Genomic DNA, 19,629 nt, shown 5'->3' with positions numbered 1-19,629 from the left:
AAACTGCATGGCAGCAATTATTTTTGTAACGCCCTGTAAGAGGCAGTGGTATGGGCCAGAATCCGATCTTGTAATTGGCGCAACCACAATACCTTGGTGCGGTTAAAATAAGACGCCACTGCAGCTGACTTTATTGTGGAGGCCTGGAAAATCTTATGCAAGGTAAGTTCTGCCCTCTTGTCTTCAGGTTTTAGTTTGTCGGCTACATCACCCGACACCAAGGTGGAAGAGGTGGCTAATGCCGCCACTGGTGCATCTACAGCAGGGACCTGTAGAGCTTGGGAAAAACCCTGCTCCATATTGTAGAAGCAGCGATCATTACTGCCCAGGTTGGGAAACACTGGGGGGGGCGTGTCCACTGCTTCTTCAAAACTTCTAAAAACAATGGAGGTACTGGGACTTCTACCTTATCAGTTGAGGTATTTGAGAGCATAGCTTAGTTTGGATCCCGAGGCTTAGGGGTCTCTGGGGTTCCTCCCCCTAACTTAATGGTTCTCCAGGCCTTGTGTAAGAGTGGCTTAAACGTAGAAGGGGTGAAAAGTCTGGGAAAGGCTGGAGGATCAGGAGGAAGGGCTTCCTCGTCCTCAGACAGTTCCATTTCATGTTGGGCCTCCTTCCCCAAAACAGAACCTTCGCTGACCATAGACAGTGAAGTAGGCCTGGAGGCCTCTCGTGTCAGGGCCTTGGTGCTAGAGTGTCTGACATGGGATCCTGTCTGGGACCCCCTATCCCCATGAGGTCTGTCCCCTTGTTGGCTGAAGCCCGTGGCAATGCCCTTAGTAATTGCTGATGAAATAAGCCTCCGGATGCTTTCCGGTAAAAACTCCAGGTCATCAAGGTCTTCCTCTGTGGGCTCTGGTAGGTTAGGCCCCTAAGGGGCAAGACCAGCTGGGGGCAGGAAATCTTGGATGTACCCCATCATGTCCCTGATAGCTCTAGGAGATAGAGAAGGAGATGGTGAGATCTCCTGTCTGGACTGCCTGCGAGGTCTGGCTGGAGAGATGAAAGGTGAGGAAGGACTGAAGCCTCTGGGTGGAGATCCAGACTGTTGTGAGCTAGGCCTAACTGGGGACCTGGACTATGTAGAGGGCTGGGCCTGGTGGCTTGGACCTGCCTCTCAGCCCTGGCAATCCTCTTTTCCAGTTCCCGCTGCCTGCGCTGTTCATCACGCACAGCAGCTCTAGATAGGCGCTGGGCAGTTGAAGTTTTGGAGGCCACTGCTCTTGTGTAAAGTCTGGGGTCACTCTTCCCCACCCCCGTAGTATGGTGGGCCTCCAGTGAGACCAGCCTGGCATAGGGCCTGGCAGCTACCATCCCCACTATTACTCACGGCTTAACCAGGGCTGCTCTGGGTGCTGCACCACCACCAGCTGGTGTTGAGGCAACAGGAGACATGAAGGCTGCTGTCGGTGGTCCAATTAGTTCCTGCCGGCCCCGATCAGTGGCTACAATGCAGGGTCATCAGACACAGGCGCCAAGGCTTCCAAAATGGCCGCTGCCTCGTGGGTGACTTCTCGCTGTTAAAATGGCCACCGCTCAAGCAGATCGCAGTGCGGTGCGCTTTGGCCACACCGAACCTCATCTCACCAAAGTAGTCGCTTGAGCTTGCAGCTGCACTGAGTTCGCCTCACCAATGCAGCCACTTCTGCAGAGCTGCGAAGACAGAGCCTGTCACCCCCATATATACAGGGATCAGACAGAGCTCCACGTGGTCACAGGGGTAGGAGACAAGTGCCAAACTGGCACTCTGATCCCACCAGGAGCCAGCATTTCAATGGTTCTTTATTGCCAGCAGCTCATTCAGCTTGAAATTTTGTTTAGCAAGCCAATTAGTCAAATTCAATTATTTCCTTGAATGGAGCCAAATTAATAGTCCTTGGACCAAAGACTGAGAGGAAACTGGGGAGTCGAAGTAAGGGAGATGCATATTTAAAAATTACCTTCAGTCTTTGGATCAATCAGGCTTTGAGAATATCCACAAGTAACCCCTCCTGCATCACACACTGGAAAACCTCTAGCTAAGATTCTGTGCAGTTCTGAGAACCCCCAAATCCCACTCCTGGCTGGCCCTGCCCACCCCATCTTGCCCCTCCCAGGAGTCCCACACAGCCTATTTTGGAAGCAGGTAAGTGCAGGACGTGTGGGGAGGATCTATTAGATCTATTTCAAGCTATTTAGCTCTCATCAGATATATTTTTAATATTGCCCAGTAAGGGTATGGCTAGCTGATGAGAGCTAAATAGCTTGAAATAGAGCTATACCAGTCTCCCTTTATTTATTTATCAGCACAAATACAACACAAATGTAACAAAGGGAACATTAAAAATATGGTTTTCTGCCTGGATGGTCTCCTGGAGTGAGCTGAAGGACAGAAAAGGGAAGCCTCCTGGGTCACACAACATACACACACACACACACACACACACACACACAAATTGTTTTGGGTGAAGAAAACAAAATATTAATATTATTCAGTTACCATAAATGTTCCCTTAACTTTCTCTAAGTTCAACAAATCTGATTTAAATTTTACTATGCCTTCAAAGCTTTCCAATTTTAGTTGGAATTCAGATTTCTGAACCATGGAATCAAAGTGTTACTATTATTGTTGTTTTATATACAGAAGACAAAAGTTGTCAATAAATATATAACCTACAGTACTTGAAGCTAAAATACTGATAAAGGCTTAGTTCAGCCAATATAGTATCAATGTTAGAATAATTATAATCAAACACTAGAATTAACTCCCACTCAGCATTCCAATTTTGAAAGAGTTCACTATACTAGCTAATCTTACTATTTGTCAAGCTGGCTTCCCTCAGTAACCAAGAAAGAAACCACAACTCCATTTTGCAGAATTAAGAGTACTTTTACTGGTTATGAAAAAATAGTAGCTAAGCAAAGCAAGATCTGAGGCATAAGCGCACGAAATCATACATATCAATACGTGACCAACCCCCTCCCCCTGGCAACCCTCATCCCACTGTCCAATCTATAAATCCCTTAGGTGTCATGTGAGTTCCATCTTCAAGGAGCATCATCAGGTAGGTATGCGGACGGTTGGCCTTGACCAACACCAAGCGCTAATCTCCAGCATGCACAGTAGATGGTGAGACCAAAACTCCCACTCTACAATCTCTCCTGTACTAAAGCTTCCCCTCTCAAACACCAGGGCCCCCCTCCCCTTTTCAATGGCAGTTGAAACAAATAGCGAAACAGAGGCTGACGCTATTATTAGAGATAGTTCTAAGTAAATTTAATCCTGATGAAGGACCTAGCTTACCAGAGAAGCATCTTAATATTATATTTCTCTGCTAGGTTTGCTAAACATGCTTATATGCTCCACTAGAGTATATGGAGCCTACACTGAAGTGAGTGAAGCCTGTGCATACATCCTCTAAAACAGAAGTGTCAAACTCAATTTCACTGAGTTGTGTTTGACCCTGGTGGGGGGCATGGGCAGGGGACATGGCCAGCTTGACATCACTTATGTCCTGGGCACCTGTGGTGGCCCAAGTGCTCTGCCAATGAAAACGGGCTCTCGAGCTCCATTTTTGCTGGCAGAAGCACCACTACCCAATCCTTTGCTGTTTACAGGGTGGCCCCTCAGGCCAGATCTAAGTACCCTATGGGCCCTGGGCCTTGAGTTTAACATCCCTGCTCTAAAATGAGGCATGTGTTGTTTTCAGCAGGTAGAGCAGCTTGTCATCATTAACAACATGGGCACAGACCAATGGAAACTTAACACTTGCATACCCAAATCCATGCAGTGTTCTAATTAGTTATCAAATGTAACTATATTAAAAGTTTTTTCTAGCACAAATATAGTGTTTTATCCTAGAAGAATAAAATTTCATAGCAAAGACATACAAAGAGGACACAAATTTGGAGTTCGTTTTAAAAAGCCTAAAGGCCTGCAAATTAATTGCATAAAGAACGTTGGTCCTTACCTGAACGTTTCTTTTCTGTAGGGAGGTGGGAGGGGCTACAGCAGGGTTTAGTCACAGCCTGATTGGTCCAGAGACTGAGGGATTTTTTCTTTAAGTATCCTCCTATCCCTCTCGGCTCCCAGTTTCACGAGGTCAAATGGAAAAACTGCGAGCATTATGTAAGGAAAACCACAGCATACAAACAGACAGATTCCCGACCGCCCCGAACCCCACAGTCAATGCCATGGGTGGAATGTAGCGCCCCCCTACAGAAAAGAAACGTTCAGGTAAGGACCAACGTTCTTTTTCCTGTAGGATCGGCGGAAAGGGCTACAGCAGGGACATACCCAAGCTAAGTCCCAGGGTGGGAAGATGGCCCCAGGGGAGGGGAGGTCGCCACCAGTTGGCAGACCCTACGGCCAAAGTTGAAGTGAAGCGATCCAGATGGTAATGTCGGACGAAGGGAGATGGAGAGGCCCAAGTGGCCACCCTACTGATATCCTCTAAGGGTGCCCTGGTGGCCCACGTGGCGGTGGTAGCTGCGCTTCTAGTGGAATGGGCCGTAATTCCCTGTGGTGGAACCTGGTGCAAAGCCTCATAGGCCTCTCCGATGACCTGTCTCAACCATCTCCCTATGGTAGCAGAAGAGACCCTGGCGCCCAGAGTGCTGGGTTGGAATGAAAGAAACAGCGCCTCCGAACACCTGATGGGGGACATGTGCTTCAGATAGATGCACAAGGCGCAACGGACGTCCAGTCGGTGCCAAATAATCTTCCTCTCGTGAGGGGGGGATGGACAGAAATTGGAAAGGATGCCTCCTGTGATCTATAGAAAAGAGAATTGACCTTCGGGAGAAAGGTCGCATCGAGCCTGAGGACCACTCTGTCCTGGTGAAATTGACACAAGTCCTCCTTGGATGACAGCGCCCCCAACTTGGGAGATCCTTCTAGCCGAGGCTATGACGATGAGGAAAACCACCTTCAGAGTTAAGAATCGAAGGTGGACTGTCCTCAATGGCTCGAAGGGGACCCCTGTGAGAGCCCTAAGAACCAAGGAGAGATCCCAGGTGGGGAATCTGTGTACCGGGGGTGGACACAGGTTCGCCACTTCTTTCAGGAATCGCTTAGCTAAAGGGGACTGAGCTAAAGACCAACTGCCCTCCCCAGCTAAAACTAAAGAGAGAACCGCTGCCTGTCTCCCCAAGGTGTTATGGGAGAGACCCCGATCCAGGCCATGCTGAAGGAACTCGAGGACCTAGGCAACTGAGGCATTGGCCAGGGAAATATGCGACTTCTTGCACCAAGAAGCGAAAGTCGACCACGTAGAGTTGTAAATTTGTGTGGTCGAAGGTCACCTAGCGGCCTCGATGGTTCAAATGACCTTGGCTGACAGATTCGCATCCCTTAGGTGGCACCACTCAAGTGCCAGGCGGTCAGCTGGAGCCACTGGGGCTCCGGATGGATCAGGACCCCCTGGCACAGAACAGCCTCCTCTCCGGGAATCCTCCATGGGGGAGATATGGATAGCTGGACTAGGTCTGCAAACCAGGGACGCCTCAGCCAGAACGGGGCTACCAGGATGACGTGAGCCCCCTCTAACACTATTTTCCTCAGAGTCCCCTGGATGAGAGGAATGGGGGGAAAAGGCATAAAGGAGGCCTGGTGGCCACGGGCTTCTGAGGACGTCCATGCTCTCCACGGTGTATGCCAGATAGCGGGTGAAATATCTGGGTAACTGGGCATTGGTTGGGCTGGCAAACAAGTCCACGAGTGGATTGCCGAAGCAGTGGAGGGACGTTGGTCAGCTGTGGGCCTGGACGCCACTGCCCTAGGCCTCAATCTGCCCTGGGTCTCCTCTGCCAGATCGCCCTGGGCATGTGAGGGATCAGGGGCTAAGGCGGCCATTGCCCCACTCACGTGCCAGTAATGTGTTAAGCTGCTGTTCGTTGTGGGGGATCCCTTCAGTTGCAGCTAAGAGCAGTCTCCGACTTGACGCTGGAGAGGTGGATCAGGCCTGTGGGCCTCGGTTAGTGGCCCCGATATAGGCCGCAGGCTTGACAAAATGGCCACCGCCCACGAGGTCACACCAAAATGGCCGCCGCGCCTTGTGGAGCAGATAAGGAGAGCTCCGCGCTTTCAATGGCTCTGAGGTTGTGGCCTCGCGACGAGCCGAGCCTCTAGGGCTCCTGCGGTAAATTCGCTCTTCCTTGAAGGGGCTGCACCGCTTCGTCAGGCACACCCTCCGGCGCTTCTCTTGCAAGCCACGGCAAGGCTCCAGCAGCCACTTCAAGCGGTTCCTGGAATTATGCGGTCCTCTGATCTGCGGCCCGCCGAGCCTGACACGCCAAGACTGCTGCGAACGTGCCACCCCTGTGCTCCCAGGGACCGGGCAGTTCTCGAGTGGCCTGGGTTAGGGCCAAAGCCCTCCCTTCTCAGGGGCTAATCCCCGTGGCTGCAGTCTATTGTTGTATTAAATTCTCTTTTCTTTCTTTTTTTTTTTTTGTAATTTAAGTTTGAATCCAATTGCTCACATTTTCTTTTAATTAGAATAAAAGGTACCTCACTGGAGCCACAGCGAGTGCTTGGAACAAAGACTGATGGAAACTGGGAGCCAAGAGGGATAGGAGGATACTTAAAGAAAAATCCCTCAGTCTCTGGACCAATCAAGCTGTGACTAAACCCTGCTGTAGCCCCTTCCGCTGATCCTACAGGAAAACAAAGCTATATACAGACAGTTCTTATCTAATAGGTTTTTCATATTGCTAGTTTTATATTTATCCTTGATCAATTAGTTTTGCTGCTCAGTTAGAAGGCCCTTTTCTGAGATGTAATTGGGACTAGTTCTAAGCTACTGTTCTATATTTGAGCGGAAAATCAAAACACCTCCTACACCTATGGAATTGTTTAGAGTGATTTATTCTTAATAACTGCAAGCCATAAATGCAAAATTAAAAATCAAGGACAACTCAGAATCAGGTTCTCTTGCAATTAGTTCTCCCACCCCCAAAAATATCTATTATAAATGGTAAATGAGAAGCTAAATGAATTAAAATAATTCTAAGAATTGTCTTTGATTTAATAGTATCACCTAAATGTGTAGAGAATTCTGTCTGGCTGGGGCAACCAACATTTCCAATTGTTTCTCCTATAAATCTGTTGCTGCGTAATGAGGCACATCCACAATACAGGTAGTCCCCAGCTTACAACCTTTCGCTTAGGAACCGTTCAAAGTTACAGCACTTCTAACAAAAGTGGCTTACGACCAGTCCTTACACACCTGTCACAGTGTTCCCACAATCGCTTGATCAAAATTTGGGCACTTGACAACTCTCTTGGCTTGAGGAAGATGGGCAATGTAGAAATGTGAAATAAACAAAAGATTGCAGCATCTCAGGGTCATGGGATCTCCTTTTGCAAACTGCCAAGCTGGCTTCCAACAACACAATCAATAGGGGATTTGCTTAATGACCATTTGACTCACTTAACAACCATGGCAAAAAATTGGGCCCAATTCACTTAATGACTGTCTCATTTAGTAAAGGAAGTTCCAGTGCCAGCTATAGTTGTAAGTTAAAGACTACCTGTTATGATAAAAATATTGAACAGCAGCAGAGCCAGGGTTTCAGTTGGGAAATCTAAACCCATAAAGCACCTGAAGGCCAGGCAAGAATAATGGATGGCAACTGATCACGAAGAGATTCAACCTAGAAATAAGGAGGAATTTTCTCACGGTGAGAACAATCAAGCAATGGAACAGCCTGCCTTCAGAAGTTGTGGGAGCTTCACTACTGGAAGCTTTCAAAAAGAGACTAGACATCTGCCAGTATAGGGTTTGCTGCTTGGGCAGAGGGTTGGACTAGATAACCTACCAGGTCCCATCCATCTCTGTTATTTTGTTGTTGTTGTTGTTGTTATTGTTATTACTGCTACTACTACTACTACTACTACTACTACTACTACTACTACCCTAAGAAGCCCTCACATATACCAAAGTTGTTGCATGAATGATTAAGTACAGGATGAAACAACTTAAGAACTTAAATTCTACAAACCAGAAAGTTTATTTCAATGCACTTCTCTAGATTAAAAATGTAATTACATTCATGAATGCTTATTGTTATATATGTTATATGTCAAATTAATATGATTATTAGGATAAGGTCTGCTTTTCTTGTTCGTTGTGTATTAAATATCAGGCTATTGTAAATTTGGCCCTTATACGTAATTTAATGCCTTAATATCTAAATAGCTCACAATTCATAATCTGAGAGTGCTTGAAGGGGAAATAAGCTGCAAATACCAAAAGTAAAGCCAAGAATGTCTGGAATCAAAATCTGAGATAAAGAGTTAATAAATACATTTCTAAACAGATTTCACAGCCCCCCATAGATATGCAGTAAACCTTTCAGTAAAAAATAGGGTTCTTTGTCAATAGCTATATTGTTTGCACCTGACTTTCCAAAAAAGAATTCCATCCACGTGATAGCTACATTATTCCAAAATCATCCATAATGTGATATGTTACCCCTCAAGCTCACATCAGCTATTTCACCTTTTGGTGGTGTTTCTTTTGAGTTATTAACTTCTGTTACATGAATTGGATATTTTAAAAACGGATATAGAATGGATTTTATCTTTAAATCCCATGTCAAGACTGTATAGATAGATATGTAGAGTTTATTAAGACTTCACTTGCTGGGACTGGATGAAATGTAAAATCTACAATGAAAAAACTGAGGGCCAAGGATTTAATAGGATTTTGGATTCTAAAGGTGCTCAGAACATATGGTAATTGAAACATTACAGATTTGGTGGTACAAACCACTTACCAATTGCAAAGATTGTACTCTTGAACAACCAATGTCAATAGGTCCCTAATAGTCAGTAGCCTAGATGTTGTCAACCTGGGATTACATTACTTTTGACTGAAAAAAAACCTCATGCTATGCTGGCATCACTAAACAATTAACACAAAAGAGGCAAAGGAAAATATTAGGTGATTTTAAAATGACTTTGTTATAACTTGGAAACATGGCAAAAGGAACTTAAATAGCATACAGAAGTTTAAAGCCTTTCCCAACAAGACCTTTCTTGGCATCTCTTCCAACCCCACCCCAGCAAATAAAAGATCTGTAGCAGGATCCAATCTGGCTCTGTCACCGGCATCAGAGGTTCCGGGTTCCAGCACAAGTCCAAAGCTCGGAAGACAAAACCTTTGGTCCCAGTGACCAACCCAGATTGGACCCTGCAACATTATCCTGGGACACATATATTCACCTTCATTCATGATAAGAGCTGTAGTTCAAATATATCTGAATACCAAAAGTTGAAGGTCTTTTCAAAGAGTTCACCAGAGATTCCCCCCCCCCTACCATTCTTTAAAAGCAAACAGAAATAGTTTCTCTTTTGAAACAATTGGCAAATGTGCTACACCAGGAAGCTAGAATACCAGTCCATCTCTCTCTCTAAACTTCAGTTCAGATCCTGCTGCCAATTTAGTATTAACTATTCATGTTTTCTAATATGGGTTTATGCTAGATATTATTCTAGATTTGAAGCCAATTCAATGTTTAGCATATACAATATCAGCCTCGGAAAATTCAACTGTGTGTCAGCATTCCAAGTAATGCATTCGTAGAAAGCAGAATTCCGAGGCAGGTAGATTCCTCAAAGAACAATTTATTGGATAATGGTCATATTGGCACAACTGGTGAAAACTGACGCTGAAAGTTCCCATGGTTTTCACCTAATTAAAAAGTGAAAGTTCCCCCTTTCCCCAAGTCATCAATCACATTGTCCAATAGAGGTGCTGGACAGTTGCCTGATTACTCCATTCCTCCTCTTCCCAGCACCTTTTGGAATGTCTTTGGTTCCCACAGGAAACCTTTTTGTTTTGACCACAAACCCCCTCTATCTATTATCCCTAATTATTTACTTCCAAATAAACATACTGTACACAGCCTTAATAACAATATTTAAATATATTAATTCACAGCTCATCTTTTGTGAGCTATTAGATAAATTAATATTAAAATATTCCAAAACTACCAAATTTCTCATTTTTAAACTAAAGAAAGTATTTATCTTTATCTAGGAAAACATTTTTCATATCCCAAAAATTCATTGAAATAAGAGAGTTGCAAAATCACCCACATGACTAAGCTGGGAATAAATATAAATATTTATATTATCTACTAAGTGAAGAAAGTAAACATCTATGTCAATATTTACTATATACTCCACAGTGCTGTTGATCATATAAACTGGTAGATAGATTAGGATAGTCTAATCAATTTTCGATATTTACACAGAATAATTGCAGAACAAGCCTGTTTTTTCCCCCATTTATATCTTGCATTGTTTAAGTTTGTATGAGTTCTTGCCAATCTTTCTTCATGGATAAATCCAGAATAAATTATATAAACTGTCATTCTTTGTGATATAAACACAATTAATATATTTACCTTTCTTTGATATGTTTTTTCATTATTATTAGATGAGGAATTAAAAGTATATATTTGAATATTAAAAATTATCAGAATACTATTAATAACTGCTACTAAGGTAAATATGTCACACTATTTCTATGAAGTACAGCACACTTTATTATAACAGTAATTTCAGAGAATACAATAATTATTTTCCTGAAGAAAGTTCTACCATGTGCCTTTTTCCAGTATCAGAGAGCTTATGATTTTTCCCAGAAAAAAAGCAAGTTTACTCATCAGAAGTTACCGGAGGGGCAACATCTCCATCCCATGCAACCCAAAGGATCTTTTCACCTTTAAATTGAAAGCCCTGTAAAGTCTTGGTGATTAATTAATTGATGAAAAACTGCTGTTTTAAAGGAGTTTGTTCTTTAAGAACTCCATGATAGTTTATAAATCACATATTCTTCAATCAAGTCCCACTCCTGAGGACTATACTGGTACATTAATTTGGTTTATTTGTTAGCAGTATGGAAATGGTTTACCATTGCCATCTTGCAGATTTTTTTTTTTTTACTTTTCAATCCAGTTTACAACCTTGGAATTCCCCAGTGGTTGCCCATCTAAGTAGTAAGTCTTGTCTTTTCTTAGTTTCCAGTCCAGAGTCTGGTTATAAATCTGTGACTCTAACTGAATATGTGGATGGCCTTGGGGAAGGAGGCAAAGAGATGCTGCCTAAGAAACAATCAGGCAAGAGAGGCAGGAGCCCCCAGTAGCTGAACAGTCAGAGAAGGAAACTTAGAAAGGACCCTCCCTAATGGATCAAGCAGTTAAAAGTGGCAGCCAGGAAGTCTGCACTTCCAGATCTGTAACATTATTTTAATGTAATCTTTCAATAAAAATTAGTATGCATTTACTTACTTATGTACTTATTTATTCAATTTATATAGACACACACACACACCCTTCATCTCAACAAGTGACTATGAGCAGCTAGCTCATTTAGTGATGTCTCCTAGTTAGTTTAACTGAGAAGGCTGATAGCCACTTGCTGTAGAAAAATGAAAATATTGAATAGAGCAAGGGCAAATCGGTGAACAGCTCCATAAAACCAACAAACAGACATATGCATAAATCCATCCCACTGAATCAATACAATCTAAAAATGCCTAATGAAGATATATGCTACAGTTGTAACTTTAAAAAGCACAACCCCCATAAAATTTCTTAAGGATATCAAGTTGCTAATTTTTTTCTCTATAATAAGAATGGACAATATTTCTGGAATTGAAGATCGCAATTCAGCTTCAGAAGTTTCTGAAAAACCACAGAACATTATTTGATGATGACACAGCATCATCAGGTCTTTGGATAGAGGAAAGCTAAGATAGGAATGAAAGCAGAAAGTACGGAAATCCTTAAATTTATTACCACAACCAGGGCCATAATTTCAGTCACTAAGAAATGCTATTCTTAACCAAGTCATCAGGTGATCATACCTAATTTTACAGCCGTTTTTTACCATGGCCACTAAGTGAATCCAGCTTCTCCCACTAGAAGCTGGCTGGGAAGATCACAAATCACAATCACACAACTTCAAGAACCATTGTAAAGCAGCCAACTGTCAAGCATCCAAACTGTGATCATGTAATTGTGAGGGGGGGGGGGGGACGGGGACAGTTGTAACTTTGAGAATATTTCATAAGTATTTTTTCAGTACTGTCATAACTTTGAACTGGTATTAAATGAATAATCATAAGTCAGGGGTGTTCAAACTTGGGAACTTTAAGACTTGTGGACTTCAACTCCCAGAATTCCCCAGCCAGCCATGCTGGCTTGGGAATTCTGGGAGTTGAAGTCCACAAGTCTTAAAGTTTCCAAGTTTGGACACCCCTGTCATAAGTAAAGGACTACCTGGGAGACAAATCACTTCTATCCCTTTCTCCACAGCAAAAATATGGCTGTTCTTTTGGGCTTTGTGGTCTGAGGTACCTGTTACATTCTGCAGTTTTTATGAGGTGTGCTGTTTTAGTTAACCATTCAGGCATATGGGTTGTGTATCTGGAGTGCCTATTTTTATTGTATATTTTTCTCTACAGTTAGCCATCCAGTCATATAAATAATATAATAAATAAATTAAAATGTTTTATGATTTTTATATGAATCAGCTGTGAAATCATGCAGTTGTAAATACATAAATATGCAAATAAATAAACAATCTCTTTGTCTCTCCCTTCCTCCTTGCAAGTATCCCAGGAGAATCTAGTCAGCCACCTCTAGAAAAATATTCTTTCCCTTTATTATACAAGCTATGTTCAACAATTAATTAACTGAATACTGCAGTATTTTTACTAAATATTCAGAAGGCTGTGCTGTAGAAATTAACAGTATAAAATAAATGGAAATTATATAAGAATTTTTGTTTCTTTTTCCTAGTTAAGCAGAAAGTGTTGAAAGGATATTTTTTTCACCGCTTTTGACAATTGAGTAACTCACTAAATTCAGTGGCTTGCTCAAAGTAGATGAAATACTGTTTTTTTTCTCTCGATATAAATTTTCCAATATGTGTTCTAAATTTTCTCATCTCCTTAAAGCTAAAATTTTGACTTTTTTTTGCAAAACTTCACAGATACCTTTGGACTCTATTATGTAAATGTGGCATACATTGCCTCCAGTGCTGAATCAAAACAAACTAAATCAATAAACCACATAGCATCTACAGAATTTTCTAAGTCATTTTCTATTTTAGCTCACCCATTTCAAATCAGGTTCAGAGCTAGAGGACTGGAAGTAGCCAATGTGACACCAATTTTTCAAAGGAAACCTGAAGAAAATTTAAAACTGAAGATTCATAAGCTTAACATTTCTTCTAGAAATATTAGTAGAAACAGTAATCAGAGAAAAATAACTAGTTACTTAGAGGAACATTAATAGCTACTGTACTGAATTGGACTAGGAGCAAAATAATAAACCCTCCTTCAGCAGTGAGAGCTTGCAAGATAACTTTGGGCCAGTCACTCTTTCGCTTACCTGCCAAATTTATTGTGGCTATCAAGTACAAATAAATAACACATTTGTAAAAATAGAAGGAAGGAGCACTTTTTGCACCATCTTGAGTTCCTACATAAAAGTCTGGATGTCTTCGAATTGATCAATCAAATGTCAAATGCACTGCAATTTAAGTATGTATGCAATAGCTATTGAGCACCACTTAAAATTTACTTAAACTGAAGCAGCCATGGCAAAAAAACAAAATGCTAGACTAATGTAAGGGCTGGTCCTGATCCAGCAGAACAGTTTTTATCTTCTTATAAATACCAGAAGAAAACATTCAGGGAAACAGAATGATATAAATACAGAAGTGTCCTATATTCTGTTGCTATAGTGGCCAAGAGTTGCTTTGCGAAGAGCCTCCACAGTCAGCAGTGATATAACATTTTTGCCTAACTTTCATCCAAAATCAACTCTTTAACTTAATACTAGAATAATACCATGACAGGTAATCATCAACTTACGATCACAATTATGCCCAAAATTTATGAGAAATTTGTTAAGTGAATTTTGCCCCATTGTACAACTTCATTTGTTAAGTGAATTACTGCAGCTGTTAAATTAGTAACATGTTGTTAAAGAAGTGGATTCGTTTTCCCCATTGACTTTGCTTGTTAGAAGGTTGTAAAAGGTGATCCCAGGACACTGCGACCATCATAAATATGAGTAAGTTATCAAGCATTCGAAGGTAAAATCACATGACCATGGAGATGTATAATGGTCATAAGTGTGAAAAATTGCCCTGCCACTTTTTTCAGTGTTGTCGTAACTTTGAATAGTCACTAAAGGAACTGCTATAAGTTAAGAAGTACCTGTTGTACCAAGAAAGCACAAATGTGCAATTTTTGTTAGAAAATGATTGAACTAACAGTCAAAATATATAGATATTTGAACATAAAAAGTCACTTTGGATTTTACTCCACTAATGCTTGCTGACTATAGGGGATGGTGCTTTTCTCCATTTCAAAGCCATTGAGCCAGTGCTGACTGAAGACATTTCCACAGTCATATGGCCAGCATGTTGTCATGGAGCACTGCTCCCTTCCCACCAAAGTTTTGCCTATTTATCTACCTTCATTTGACTGCTTTTGAACTGCTAGGTTGGCAGGAGCTTGGGTGAGGATGGGACTCACCCCATTGTGTGGCACTCGGTCACAAACCTGGCTTGCAGACTTTCCAACCAACAAGTCCAGTATCTTAGCCATTGAGTCACTATGTCACCCTCTATTTTAGTATAGGACAATGTTTACCTAGAACCAAGTATGCCCCTTTCATGAGAATGCCTAATCTCAAGTATTATATAAAGTACTTCATAAGCAACTTAAAAGGACAAATTTAGAGAACATGGCACAAAGATAGTCCTCAAGTTATGATGGCAATTGGGCAGCAAGTAGGCAGTTACCAGGACAATGCTAGCAGACCCTGTTGCTGTCATAACCCCAGGATTGCGTGGATCATTAAACAGGAAGAGGTGGGAATCCCTTATAAAGAGCATATGGGGATGTGGACTGCTAGTGGCAGGCACTAGAAAAGGTAGGTAGGCTAATAAAAGCAGTGGATTGGTGCTGGGAAATATAGGTAGCAGCCAGGTGCTACAAAATATAAAGATCCCTGGGATCTCATATTTTGAAATAGGGTTTTTCAGAAAGGAGTTGGAATGATTTAGAATGACTTTCAAGCTTCCCTATTGACCTTGAGAGAGAAGGTTGTGGTGATCATATTGACCTGGCTTGCTGTCGCATTGTAATCTCAAACTGGGTGCCCAAGGACGAACATTACAATCAGGTGACCTCAAGGACACTGTGACACTGCTATTTTGCAGACTAATTGCAAGTCCCCTTCATTCAAAGCAATCACCAAATGAATGGTTGTAAGTCAATGTCTACCTGTATTTGATTTGCACAAAGCTTCTGAAATGGTTCCATATCCAAGTAATCCTAGAGTTACAACAGTTCACTTAGTGAGAGTTTGAAGTTATGGGATAACTGCCCCTCTTCCAAACATTTGCAAGCCGATCGGACGGTGGGAGCAAAAAAATGTCCTTATTTAAGACAACTTCCAGAGAGGCAGCAATTGCAGCATAAAGAAGAAGGGATCCTATGACATCTTAAATAACATCAAGTTACAGCATAAACTTTCATGGATTACTATACAGTCTATGTCTTCAGGTGAATGTTTATATTTGACATACTAGAGCTGAATTCCTTTGAAGTTAATAGTCAATAGTGAAATAACCATTCACTATGGTTATCTGGTGAAGCTCAAGCCTCAATATCTTTGTTGACCTTATGAATCAGAAACAGAGATAATGCCACAGCAGAGGTGGGTTCTTTCCGGTTCTGCCAAACTGGTAGTAACTTGGCAGACTGGGTCGCTGGAACTGGCAGCGACCCAGGCCTGCCACGCCCCCGAACCAGTTATCTCAGTGGCGCCATAGGCAGTACTATCTTGGTTTTGCCTTCTGCACATGCGCAGAGCAATTTTTGTTGTACTGTGCATGCATGCATAGCGCGCATCAAGCCGTGTGGCATGTCCCAGAGCGAACCGGCAGTAGCGGCAGCTGGAACCCAACCCTGTGCTACAGAACAAAAAAATACTTAAGAGGTATTTTAAAACTACATAAGAATTAACAGAAACCATGTTGAAAGAAACTAATTTATTTAAAGTTAGGGAATGTAGTAGTGCTATCAGAATAAAATGAGAATGCTGTAGGCAAGTCATATGTAAAATCAGGAGTATCACCACTGCCTCTCTTCCCCACATTGCTCTGTAGGAAGTCCTCGACTTATAATCATTCATTTAGCGACTGCTCAAAGTTACACCGGCACTGAAAAAAGTGATGATCAAATGATCCTTGGCCTTAGATTTGGTAGCATCCCCAAGGTCATATTAAGAGTTAGGCGCTTGAGCAACTGGCATGTATTTATTATAGTTGTCTGGGGTCATGTGATCACCTCCAGAAGTTGTGAATGCCCCAACACTGGAAGTCTTTAAGAAGATGTTGGATAGCCATTTGTCTGAAACGGTTTCCTGCCTAGGCAGGGGGTTGGACTAGAAGACCTCCAAGGTCCCTTCCAACTCTGCTATTGTATTGTATTGTATCATTTGTGGCTTTCCCAATTAGCTTCAGGCAAGTAGTCAATAAGAGAAGCTGGATTCACTTAACTGTAGTGATTTACTTAATAACTGCAGTGATTTCTTTAACAACCTTGGCAAAAAAAATGGTCATAAAATCAACCATGACTCACTTAATGGCTTTATTTAACAATGGAAATTCTGGTTCCAATTTTGCTTTTAAGTCCAGGATTCCATCTATAGATAGTCCTCAACTTACGACCACAACTAAACCTCAAATTTCCCTTGCTATTTGAAACATTTGTTTAGTGAGTTTTGCCCTATTTTATGGCCTTTCTTACCACAATTGAATCACCGCAGCTGTTAAGCTAGTAACACGGTTCTTAACTGAATCTTGCTTTCCCATTGACTTTGCATGTCAGACGGTCGCAAAAGGGGATTATATGCAACTGGGTCACCTGCAACTGTCATAAATATGAGCCAGCTGCCAAGTGTGCGAATTCTGATTTCATGACCATAAAATCAGTAGTAGTATGAAAAATGTTTATAAGTCACTTTTTTCAGTGCCGTTGTAACTTCAAACAGTCAGTAAACAAACTTTAGGTCGAGGACTACCTGTAGTCTATTTCCTCCTATTTAAAGAAAATTTTAAAATACCTGCTGTCTCTTTCCTAATATACAGGCATGTATATTATTTTGTTTGTAAGCAGAAAGAAAAACAATCCACTATTTAGACATCCATATCACTACAGACTTTTACACAAGGAATAATCTGACTCATCAGCCTGTATCTGACAGTTTCCTGAATTTTTAACAGTGTTTGCAGATTGCTTAGTAAACAGTCTGCTACAAAAAAGGAATCCATTTGTTTCCTTCCGGCAGAACAATTGAGAAGCAGGGAAATGGAGAGCATAGGTCTTGCTTTGGAATAATTCTTCCTAGATATTTTAGGCCAAATCCACTTAAAATCAGAGTGGAGATTCTGTGTAATACTTTTATTTAGCAGCATTAAGATGAAACCAATTATAAAATCTCAAAATCCTTCCTAAGAAACTAATACCAATGATGTAAGGAAGAGAATCTGATGTTCCTGTTCCTAATTAAGTTTTATGAAAAAAGGCCCTTGATCCTCCCACTAGCTGTGACATCATGCAACAGAACTGATAACAAATTTTATTAGGCCAGGAAGACAATGGGGTCTGGTCTTGGATCCTCTTCCTAAAATCTATCTCCACCCAATTTATTTATGGATCAAGTTCATTAAAGGGTATACTGATGTACTATATGTCTCCGTCAATTTATTATTTGATCACTTAATAAAATATGTATCTTTTCTCCACTGTATTATCAGAAAAACAAAACTTCAGCTATAACAACTTTAAAAATCATCTACCAGCAATTTGTAATATGAAGATGAAATAGATAATTATTGCACCCAGGCATAATTCTTCCACAATCAGAATGATTTTGCTGATGCTATTCCACTCGAAAGAAATCAATACTATTCAACTTTGTATTTATACCAATAAGAGAATACTTCTTTATTTTACTTTATTTCGTAAATATTTTCAAAAAGCAAGACTTTAGATATCAATTAAGTTTTGTTTCTCAATACACAAATCACAGGATTTTTACTTCAGTTCCTTCTATTTCACCTTCCAAGAAATTGGTGGAGTTTGTAACATCAATCATAAAGGTATTATTTGGAATAAAAAATACACATAATATTTTCAATCCAATATCACCAAATCTTCCAAATCTTATGATCTGCCAAAATGGCAATAATTAATCATTTTAAAGCAATTATTATTCAAAAATTATGAAATTAAATGTAGATAATTAAATTAGAATAGTAAATGATTAGTACTTCTGTGATTTTCAATACTGACTTAAAGTCTACATCAAGGGTGTCAAACTCAAGGCCCAGGGGCCAGATCCGGCCCCCGACTGCTTAGATCTGGCCCATGGGACCATCATGGAAACAACAAAGTATTGGCCAGCAGTGCTTCTGCTATTGAAAACGGAGGTCAAGAGGGCCACGTGCAGCCCTCCTGAGCTCCATTTTCACTGCCAGAGGATTGCAAGAGGTCATTACAGCTCAAAACGGAGCTCACAAAGGCTGCAAGCAGACCTCCTATTTTCACTCGCAGTGTATTGCAGGAGGCTGTCACAGCTGAAAACGGAGCTCACGAGGGCTGCAGGCAGACTTCCTGAGCTCTGTTTTTGCTGGCAGAGTGCTAGGGCCACCACAGGCGCCCCCAACACAAGTGATGTCCAGCTGGCTAGGCCCACATTGCTCACACTTACCACTTCCCCTCAGGTCAAACACAATCATGATGTGGTCCTCAATGAAATTGAGTTTAACACCCCTGGTCTAGATGAAACAATATTTATTGAAAGCACTAGAATATGTTTTCTGCAAAGCATTATTCAAGCAGATATGGCTAAAATGGGAATAAAACAGTATTTTTTACCAATGGTTATACGAGCACTCTCCCATTTTTGCAATCTGTCAACTTGTCAGTTTTACATTCCAGGATCATTTTTTTTAAAGTCAGTATTCACTTTGCCTAGTTTGTATGTATTAGCCAAGTAGAATATCCATACTATCTTTGCCCCAGTTAACTTATTGAGCAAACTATGTAGATGTATCTCCCCACTGATGAGCAGTTTTTAATTAACCAAAATACCAAAATCACCAAATGATTGAATCATTGATTATTCAATGACTGAATAATCACTTAAATCAGTGGTTCTCAACCTGTGGGTCGGGACCCCTTTGGGGGTTGAACGACCCTTTCACAGGGGCCGAGACACCAATTTTATGGTTGTGGGGTCACAACATTAAAGGGTCGCGGCATTGGGAAGGTTGAGGACCACTGATTGAAATGGCAATGGTTGGTACTTCAAACTTTTTTTCCTCCAAATTTCCTTCCAAACACATTACTAAAGTATTTCACTATTTTGATTTATCTTCATGGTGCTGTTTCCCAACTGCAGATTCCTCATTTTTGTCTAATTTTTTTAAAATAGGAAAAACTATACTATATCCTTTAAACCTTCAGTATATACTCATAAGCAGTCAGCTATTTACCCTACCAATTTATTCATTTTTGGCATACTGTGTCCATTGCAGGAAAATTCACA

The 19,629-nt window shown here is 41.3% G+C and overlaps 1 protein-coding gene across 1 annotated transcript in view; it reads right to left on the bottom strand.

Annotated features, from left to right (window-relative positions):
- OSBPL10 (oxysterol binding protein like 10) overlaps nt 1-19,629 on the bottom strand; it is an 86,369-nt gene that overhangs the window by 64,897 nt on the left and 1,843 nt on the right. The gene's annotated exons all lie outside the window — the stretch shown is intronic.

This window comes from Natrix helvetica, assembly GCF_964273705.1.
Source record: "Natrix helvetica genome assembly, chromosome: Z".
NCBI lineage: Eukaryota > Metazoa > Chordata > Lepidosauria > Squamata > Natricidae > Natrix > Natrix helvetica.
The sequence above is the reverse complement of the archived record's forward strand: the minus strand, read 5'-3'. Positions and strand labels throughout refer to the sequence as shown.